We start from the raw sequence: 9,972 nt of genomic DNA, 5'->3' as shown, positions 1-9,972 counted from the left end.
GGCTGCCGGAGGATTCTGTAAGGGCTCGAAAAGCTGGTGGAGTGGGCCCGGATGCGTTTCAAATCCACCAAATCAAGATCGATGGTGCTGAGGAAAAGGAAGGTGGAGAACAAGTTCCGGTTCAGCATCGCAGGCACAGCCATCCCAACCATCACAGAAAAACCAGTCAAGAGCTTAGGCAAAGTTTTTGACAGCTCTTTAAGGGACACAACATCCATTGAGGCAACCTGCACCGAGTTGGATGACTGGCTGAAATCTGTGGACAAGTCTGGCCTACCTGGGAAGTTTAAAGCCTGGGTGTATCAGCATGGCATTCTTCCCAGAATCCTGTGGCCCCTCCTCGTCTATGCAGTTCCAATCTCGACAGTTGAAACCTTAGAGAGGAGGGTTAGCAACCACCTCAAGAGATGGCTGGGGCTGCCAAAGAGCCTGAGCAGCATCGCACCCTATGGACACCACAACAAACTGCAACTGCCCTTCAAATCCTTGGAGGAAGAATTCAAGGTAACAAGAGCCAGAGAAGTGCTACAGTATAGGGACTCGAGTGACCCGAAGGTGGCTAGAGCAGGGATCCAAGTAAGTACTGGCAGGAAGTGGAGGGCAGAGGAAGCTGTTCAGGAGGCAGAGGCGAGGCTGCGTCACAGGAGGCTGGTGGGAGTGGTCACACGAGGCCGAGCTGGGCGAGGATCCTTTCCAACTCCCTAAATGGACACCAGAGGGAAGGAAAGGCGTCGTCTAGTTCAGGGGTCCCCAACCTTTTCTGCATTGTGGACCGGTTTAATATTGACAATATTCTTGCGGACCGGCCGACCGGGGGGATGGGGTAGGGTTGCCAACGGACAAGAGTAGCAGTCAAATGCGTTGTTTACCCAAAAAGACTACAATGGCCATGAAGCCTTGCGCGGGCACCAGTGCGCATGCGCGTCGTGACCTGCCGATTCCCACCCCGCCCGCCCGCCCCCACGAGCAAATTCTTTTTGGCGATTCTGTTCGTGGAGGTGGGTGTTAATCACTACTGGAATATAGGCGATAAGTGGGTAATACACTCAATTTTGTTTCTAAAAGGGCTTATCTAACGAATTTAATATTAAACACACAGCGCATATTTTCCTCACATGAATACAGTGATAAGTCAATTATCAGGGGAGGACAGGGGAGCTTGAAGTGTTGAACGAACTTCCAGTAGAAGTGGTAGAGGCAGGTTCGATATTATCATTTAAAGAAAAATTGGACAGGTATCTGGACAGGAAAGGAATGGAAGGTTATGGGCTGTGTGCAGGTCGGCGGGACTAGGTGAGAGTAGCGCTCGGCACGGACTAGAAGGGCCGAGATAGCCTGTTTCCGTGCTGTAATTGTTATAGGGTCACTTATAAGTCAATAGCATCATAACATTTTAAGTAACATTTGAATATTAAACAAACAGCACATATTTTCCCCGTATAAATATATAAAATCATTGCAACACACCAATATCGCTGAATCAGTGGGAGCCCTGGGTTTGTTTCCCTGCAACAACACGGTCCTATCGAAGGGTGATGGGAGACAGTGATACTCGAAGGGGGTTCCCTATGTCCAGTCTATTCCGCAATTTAGTTTTCGTTGCATTCATTGCAGAAAACTCCGCTTCGCAGAAAAATGTTGGAAATGGAAGCAACGTTTTCAGTGCTTTCGTAGCTATCTCAGGATATTTAGCCTTGACTTTGATCCAAAATGCCGACAAAGATATTATGTCAAACATACTTTTCACCCCGTCGTCATTTACAAGCTCGAGGAGTTGATCTCCTTTCCACCCTGACACGGATGACGCGCGGGTCACGACCTCGCGTGCGTAATGGCTGATCAGTGGCCGTGACAGGGAATGAGGACCGGTGCAGCTGAATCATATCGCCAAATCATATCGCTTCCCCGCTACCCAGTAGCGCATTCTCTGCTGCCCGGTGGTTGGGGACCGCTGTTCTAGTTCAGGAGGAGGTGAGAGCAGTAAGTGGAGGAGATGAGAGCCTGCAAGGCGGTGGGAATGAAGCAGCAGGGGGCTTGGACAAGATGGGAGAATGCGTTTTAGAGGAAAGTGACCTGGGCTGATCTTTGGAAAGCCGAACCACACCACATCCAATTTCTCATCCAGGCAGTGTACGATGTTTGTTACGTGTAATCTTAACATTGTTCAAATAGACATACAGTAAAAGACTTAAACCGTGAAGAAGATCCATATACACTGAAAAAAAACAAAGCACCTATGGAAAATTTGTACAAAGGCCGCTCATTATCAGCAAGGTGATAAACAGGAATATAAAGGCTACCAGCGCTGAAGTCTGATAAATAAGGAAGCAGATAATGGGAACTATTAGGGGGTCTTCAGGTGGAGCAGGAGGGGGGAAGCAGTGATTTGGTAGGCAAAATCTGAGGCTAGTAGGTGGGATGAAATCAGGTGGAGGAGGGGGATGAAAATGAGTGGTGAGGGGCTGAAGAAGGATGTATGAAAGGGAACAAAATGGGAGGACTGGAGGTCAATTGGAAAGAGGGTGGGGGTTAGGGGAAGTTTACTTGAAACTGGAAAATCAACATTCATACCATTGGATTGTAGACTACACAGATGCAATATGAGTGTTGTTCCTCCGGTCCTCACCCTAACAGTGGAGAAGGCACGGGAAAGGCAAGTAGGTGTGGAATGAGAAGGAAATGGCACACATCTGGGTGCAGACAGAGCTCAGGTGCTGTGGAGATTAGTTGCATGTGCTTGGTCACACTAATGTAGAGGGAACATATCAGCAGCACCAAATGTAGTCGACAAAATTGGAGGAAGAGTTAAAATGGTATGCACCTGGGAGCTCATCCTTCACCCATCACCCATTGCCAGCTGACTTTTACCGTAGAACTCAATCTCTTGTGTTTTTACTGGCTGTCTTTCCTCTCCATAGCCCCAATGCAGGTTGTTGATTTGAAACACTGAAAAAATCTTTTCCCCCAACAGATACTTCTCAACCTGCAGATCATTTGTTGCTCCAGATTTCACCATTTGTAGTCTCTTGTGCTTCTGTCAATAAATGTTATTTTTCTTGGAGGTGGATAATACTTTGTGATTATGATAAGAATATATTATGAACTGCCTAAGTAGGGTTTTGTTTTCCAAGGCTTCAGCAGTGGGGCAGATGGAACTTTAATCAATTAATCAAAATATTTGTATTAATGACACTGGCTGGAAAATATGGGAAGTGGCCAATGAATTAATATGTCAATGGAATAAGTAGCTTAAGCCGTCTATCAAGTATCCATTCTCCTAATTTGCCTTCTAGGTTCCCAGGTCATGGGTATGAATCCCCACAGATGAATCCAGATTTCTCATCCATAAAGAGATAGTATATTTTGTGTGGAAGAATTTTGTGCTCACAAGAAAGCTTCTCAATAAAGAGTTAAGATTGTTTAGTGTCATTTCCTGCACCAGCCGTGTTGGAGCTGGGTGCATCACAGATGCTATGGAATCTGTCGGTAAGCATATTGGTGAGTGTGCAATGTGGCAGGAATTGTTTTTGATGTATGCTATTATCAGCCATTCAAAGGACTTCATGATGATTGGCGTCAGTGTGGCCAATTAGTAGTCATTTAATTCTGAAGGTTTAGAGTTCATTGGAACAGGGATGATGGTGGTTGATTTAAAGCATGTGGGTATAGCAGCCTGTTTGAGTGAAGTTTTGAAGATATCCATGAAGGTGTCAGTGATTTGGTATGCACACTCCTTGACTACTTGGCCTGGGATGCTGTTTGGCCCAGCCACCTTACAGGGATTGACTCTCCGTAGAAGGTAGCTTTTCTGGTAAGCATTGTGTGTCCTCAAAGCGAGCATAAAAGTTGCATGGAGGGAGGCATCACGAAGCCCAAGATTCTCAAAAGCTCCACACCTGCTGGAAAAATGTTTTGGACCACCAAATGAACATTTTATTAATTAAATATACCTTGCAACTTCAAGGTCTTTTCCTAACTAAAGCAGTTAAAGAGACTAGATACCATTGATACCACTATTTTCAATAAAGTACTGCACGTCTGCACATAATATATTGAAACTAAACATCTACATGAGACGTTGTTGCAGGAAAGCAGCATCCAATATCTGGAACCCTCACCACCCAGGTCATACTCTCTTCTCACTTCTGCCATTAGGAGGAAGATGACGATAGCCTAAGAGCTCACACCACCATGTTCAGGAATTGTTATTATCCCTCAACCATCAGGCTCTTGAACCAAAGTGGAAAACTTAACTCAATTTCACTAAAATGTTCCCATAACCTAAGGTCTCACTTTCAAGGTCTCTTCATTTCATGTTCTCAATATTTATTGCTTGCTTGCTTGCTTCTTTCTTTCTTCCTTTTTGTATTTGCACAGTTTGTTATCTTTTGCACACTGGTTGAATGCCCAAGTTGGTGTGGTCTATCATTGATTTTATTTTGACTAGTTGATTTATTGAGTATATCTGCAAGAAAATTAACTTTTTGATTAACATATATGGGATGACTCCATACATAAGCTATATTATAGTTGGGCGAACTATCACTCCACTACATCAATAATACGAGAGCAACAGTACTTTTTTTTTGAAAATTGCCTGATAGCAAGGTGAATTTAAGGTAGTGTTCTTTTGTGTCAGATAACTCAAAAGGTTTTTTTTTCTCTCTCCCAAAGGTCCTCCTTTCCTTCTTTCCTCCTCCTTTCTTCTTAATTGTCCTTCACTCTCTGTCCCCCTCACCCCCACCCCATGTCTTGTTTGGAGCATTGCTTGTTAGAATTTTCAGATTATTTTTGCTCAGATTTATGTTTCCCTTTTTAAAATCTTGGGTACGTTGAAATTTATCAACATTGTTGCAAGGATCTCATAAGCCAGACTTCCATGTTTAATTATTTACTTTCTTTGTCTTTCTTTAGTTGGCTGGAGTACTCCCAAAGTTAACAGACGTCCTGAACTTCAATCCCTTGGTGAAGCACAGCGCACTGGTAATTTTTTTTTCCAATGTTCCTGTCATTTCATTTTGCTTATTTTAAAACCCACAAAATTTGTTCAGGAGCTATGAACACATGTCAAAACCTTAAAGTAATAGTTATTTTTCTTTTTAAATCATAAACATTTTTAAAATTTTTATTTCATATCAGAAATGATGCAGAATATCACATACATAACTGAATGAAACAATATAGACTAACAATTATGGAACTGTTTGGTTCCAACCAGAAAAGTTAGAACAAAATACATGTACTATTGTTAATTACTGCTATTTTTACTAGAATAAAACTAGGGATGGAAATCCATTTAGCAGAAGTAGTAAAACTACATTAGTCAACATTTCAACTTTGGCATTTAAAAGATAATTATGCATCAATGAATGACATACATCAGAAAAATCTGTTCATCAGTGCATAGGAATTAATGGAGTTTTGCCAAATTCATAGTCCCATCTGTTTAAGAAGATCCATATACACTGAAAAAAAACAAAGCACCTATGGAAAATTTGTAAAAAGGCCGCTCATTATCTGCACTTGGTGTCTGCGCTGATTTTGTTCATTTTGCAGTCAATGAACACGACAGAAGCCTCCAATAACTGTTAGGAACTAAAACGCAGTTTTATAGTACTGTAGTGGTGCTGGTAGTATTCTAATTTGTTTTGTATTTAATTTAAATACATAATTTGTTACTCAGTTTGTCTTTTTATACCTTTTTTAATTATTTCCATGAAACTTTGGCTAATTGGGGCAGCCACTTAATTGGGCCAAAATGTACTGGTCCCGATGTGTCACAATCAACTGGAATTCACTATACTTAGAAGGATTATTCCATTCCCTTTCTCATTTAACCTTCCCTCTGACATTTTCCCTTGCCACCATCCAGGGATTCAAACACTATTTCCGGTGAAGCAGTGATTCACTTTGACTAATTCCAATTTAATGAAATGCATTCAAACCTCACTTATGTGATTTCCCCTACATTGGAAAGCTAAACACAGACTAGCTGGCTGCTTTACAGAACATTTATGTTCCGTTTCCAGTTGCCTGTTGTGTTAAATTCCCAATTTCAGCTATCATTTCCCTTTTTGGTCTCTTACCTTGTTCAAATGATGGGCAATGCAAGTTTGAGGAATTGCTTCTTATATCTTGACCAAGCATATCAAAGCCCTCTAAACTCAACTAACTACCAACAATTTAAGATAATTAGCCTTTTCAGTTTGTCTCAGAATTGGAAAAAAACCTGATAATGCTGTAAATCTGAAATGGAAACAGTAAATGCTCTTTCCACCAATCATGACCTTTAACATCATAGATCAGTGAGTTGTTTGTTATGTTTCCCCTCTTGCTGTGAAACAGGGCACCCTTCTTTTCCTTGTTAGGGAGAGAGAGAACATGTGATATGTCAAATTACCGGGTGAACGAGCAGTCTTTGGGGCACTGCAAGTCTGTGTTTTTATTGATGCTTTGCTGCATGTTTGAGAGCTCAGTGGAGGGCGCTGGTGCTTTTTTGCTGGTAGGGGAGCTTGCCGAGTATTTACATATTTTTAAAAATTTCCAGCAATTACTATATATTTTGTACCTCATAATTCCAACATTATTGTAGTTTTATTTCCTATATAAGTTAATTAACTTTTGTCTGCTCCTGTTCCAGGCACCTAAACAAGCCTTCTCTCAGCCTGCAGCATCAACATCTGTGTCTCTTGGTCGTCACCCTCTCACAACCATTCCTTTTGATCTTTCCACCTTCTCTGTTCTCAAACATGTTTGATTTCTTTCTTTATTTTTCCATAATTCTAATGGAAGGTTATGAGCTGAAGCATGCTCCCTGACCTGCTTAGTATTTCCAGTACTTTCTGTTTGTATACCCAAGTTCAGGATTGTTCTCTGCTCTGAAATGAAATATTTAACAAAATTAAATCTATATTTGGTCTTCTCAATGTGCATTGACTCGCTAGCAATAGTGGTATTATATTTTCATACTTCATTGGTAGCACTTTATGTAAAGGTAGAATTTTAAGTTCTATCCATTGGCTCTTGCTGGTATATCCCATTGTAGACATTATTGAAAGCAGGTTCTGCTATAAATGTGGTCAAGAGTTGTACTTGAATGATCCCGATAGGGTATTTTGGCAGATCAGCTGAATTCAATGCTTGCAGCAGAGGTACACTTATTAGGTGTAAATTTTTTGGTAAAAGTTATCATAACCTCCAGAAAACTGAACGGAAATAAGGAAAACATAGTATGTTAATAAACAATTAGGAATCTTATTCTCTTGTAGTCTTTCAGGTTACCTAATTGTAATTATTTACAGTGGAACACTACTTGTATGAAAATGAAACATTTATCCACAAGTTTACACCCTTTATCTGGTCTTTTTAATAGTAAGTCATACAGAACCAGTAGATATAGTTAGTTCTCCACACCATGCGCATCTCAGATACATATGTCCCTGGGCGATTATATGATCTCTCTTCCATGGCTTCAATTAAGTAAAGGCCCCTGTAACATCCTTAAAAATTTTTAATAATATTTAACTAAATGAAGCCGTTAGTGATCTCAGTTTGAAAATTCATATGATGATTGCTCATAGGGCAGTTAATGCATTTTCATTGGAGAATAATTTATTGGCTGAGGTGTCAAAATATAAATTAACATGGTGTGTTGAGAAATGCACAGAGCAATGCAATAAAATTCTGTAAAACAAGATATTCTGCAGATGCTGGAAATATCTGCAGGTCAGACAGTGTCTGGAAATGAATACACCGTTGACATTGAATCCTGATGAACTGTTTCGGCTCAAAACGTAGACTGTTTATTTATTTCCATAAACACTATCCTGTAATGTCAGTAGGGCTAAATGTATAAAAGACAGTTTGCTGATGGCGACCTACTCCCTACACAGAAGTTCAATGGCATGTTTTCGGACGAAATGGAATTGGCACAATTGCTTTGTAGTTTTGATTCTACTTAGAAAACTTTGTTTCTACAATTAACTGGTGTATTTTCCATATAACCTGTTTTGCAGATTTTGACACTAAGCCATTGCCACCAGTACCAACAATTCAGGAAGCAGAATCTGGGGCCACTGATGTCTGAAGGTCTCGGCGGTCTGAAGGTCGTGATTCTCTTTAAACAGAAAAAATTGTATGTATAGTCACGACATAAAAAAAGTTGTTTTATGAAATCAAGACCGACCAGTGGGACCTACCACTAAGAAGAAAAAGAATTGAATATTGCTCCAGAAATTGATCCTTTGTACTGAAAAACACTGGCATGTTAGCAATGCAAAAAATGACAGACTTTGAGGAAAGTTTTTTACAGATCTACTGAAAACTGGCAGAATAAAATAGTTGGAACAAAAATCAGTTTTAATATAGTACAAACCACCATGAAGTCTTCGGAGCTTAATGGAGATAGAAGAGACTGCAAATGCTGGAAATCGGGAGCAACACAAAGTTGGAGGAGCTCAATAAGTCAGGCAATGTCAATGAAGGGAAAATGTATACACTCCTTTGAACTGTTGGGCTGCTTCTGGTTAAGCTCCAATAACTACTTTAAGATGTCATTAAAGTGGTTCATTCTCAGCAAACAGAAATCACATCTATGTTGATTATGGTCAAGTGAAGAATTGTTACAGTTGGAACTTGGGCTTCCCATTCTGAGATGGCGATATATGTTTTTCCAGAGAGCACTTTTTAATATAGGTATGTTGGTGGTCACTAAAGGTATATGTGCAATTTAAGCTTTATCTTCATAACTGAAGAGTCCATTTTACTCTGCAATCAAGAGTTTTCAGAGACTATTTGAATACCTTTACACATCTGTCAAAGATGTCTTCAAGCACTTTAGTTTTCAAGCACTTTACATACCTTTCAAAATAAAGAATCATTAAGTTTCAGAAAATACTAGTTTTTAAAAGGATTCCTGTTAAATTGCTTTGTATTATAAAGCACCATATGGGTTTTAATTATAAAATTGAAATTTCATTTGAATAAACTTTTTACTTTCAAAACTACTGTATTTAGAATCCAATGAGATGTTGAAAATACCCATGATTGTCACTTCAGTTTAAGAGTAATGAGATAGTTTGCTTGTGTTTTCTGAGAAAGTTGTTAACATCACAACTATGATCAGCTCGACAGTATATATTATGTCATGAATTGTTTTTATTCCACTTTTCCAATATCCCTTTCTGTATGTATTTTTAAACTACATCAATCACAAAGCTATTTAACAGTTGTATATTCTCATACAGTAACTGAATCCTAATGGTTTTTCTTCAATGAAACATTTAACATTCAAGCATTGTTTCATCAGTTAAAATGATCACAACAAATCCAAATATATTTCAGTGCAAGATAACATTTTTAAAATGCAGTTGGTGCTTAGTTAGATTTTGTACATCTCATAAATTTATAAATTTTGGAGTTTTCATGAATTTTGTTTTTCTGAAACCGTACAGTAGATGAGTCCCAACCCTTTAAATACTGTCTTTTCCCAATAATACAACCTGGTTCACCTGAAGACATTGTTTCATATTTAGAGTACAAATGTCAGCAACCATCAGGTATCTTGCTGGGTAGGGACATTATATGTTATAAGCCTGAACATATTTTTGTCACACAAATACCTAGCTGATATGAATGAACAATTGCAACATTGCAACTCAAACCAAAGCTGTTTTCCAAAATTCACACTTGAAATCCCATGGATAGTTCTCAAATAATTCCCTGTGCTTTGGCATCACTTGCTTTACCTTCCCCTCTCACTGATCCACATATTTGTCATGATCTAGGGCTAAATCTGTGACTTGTTTGTACAGAATACAACTAATACAGTGGCATGCAAAAGTTTGGGCACCCTGGTCAAAATTTCTGTTACTGTGAATAGCTAAATAGTAAAATGTCTTGTACTCAGAAACTGATGTCTGATATGTTAATAGGTTATTAGTAACCTTCAGGGCTCAATTTCTTAATTGAAAA

General features: G+C 39.5%; 1 long non-coding RNA gene across 3 annotated transcripts; it reads left to right on the top strand.

Moving 5' to 3' along the window:
- Positions 1-988: 988 nt before the first annotated feature.
- LOC140199790 (uncharacterized) lies at positions 989-9,972 on the top strand. Of its 3 annotated transcripts, none has more exons than XR_011886490.1 (3): positions 989-1,037; positions 4,915-4,983; positions 8,016-9,972. It is a non-coding gene; the product is annotated as an uncharacterized lncRNA (long non-coding RNA). The 3 variants fall into 3 exon arrangements; XR_011886492.1 differs by lacking the exon at positions 989-1,037 and adding an exon at positions 1,619-1,971; XR_011886491.1 differs by lacking the exon at positions 989-1,037 and adding an exon at positions 3,162-3,486.

The sequence above is a fragment of the Mobula birostris genome, chromosome 6, assembly GCF_030028105.1.
Source record: "Mobula birostris isolate sMobBir1 chromosome 6, sMobBir1.hap1, whole genome shotgun sequence".
Lineage (NCBI taxonomy): Eukaryota > Metazoa > Chordata > Chondrichthyes > Myliobatiformes > Myliobatidae > Mobula > Mobula birostris.
The sequence above is the reverse complement of the archived record's forward strand: the minus strand, read 5'-3'. Positions and strand labels throughout refer to the sequence as shown.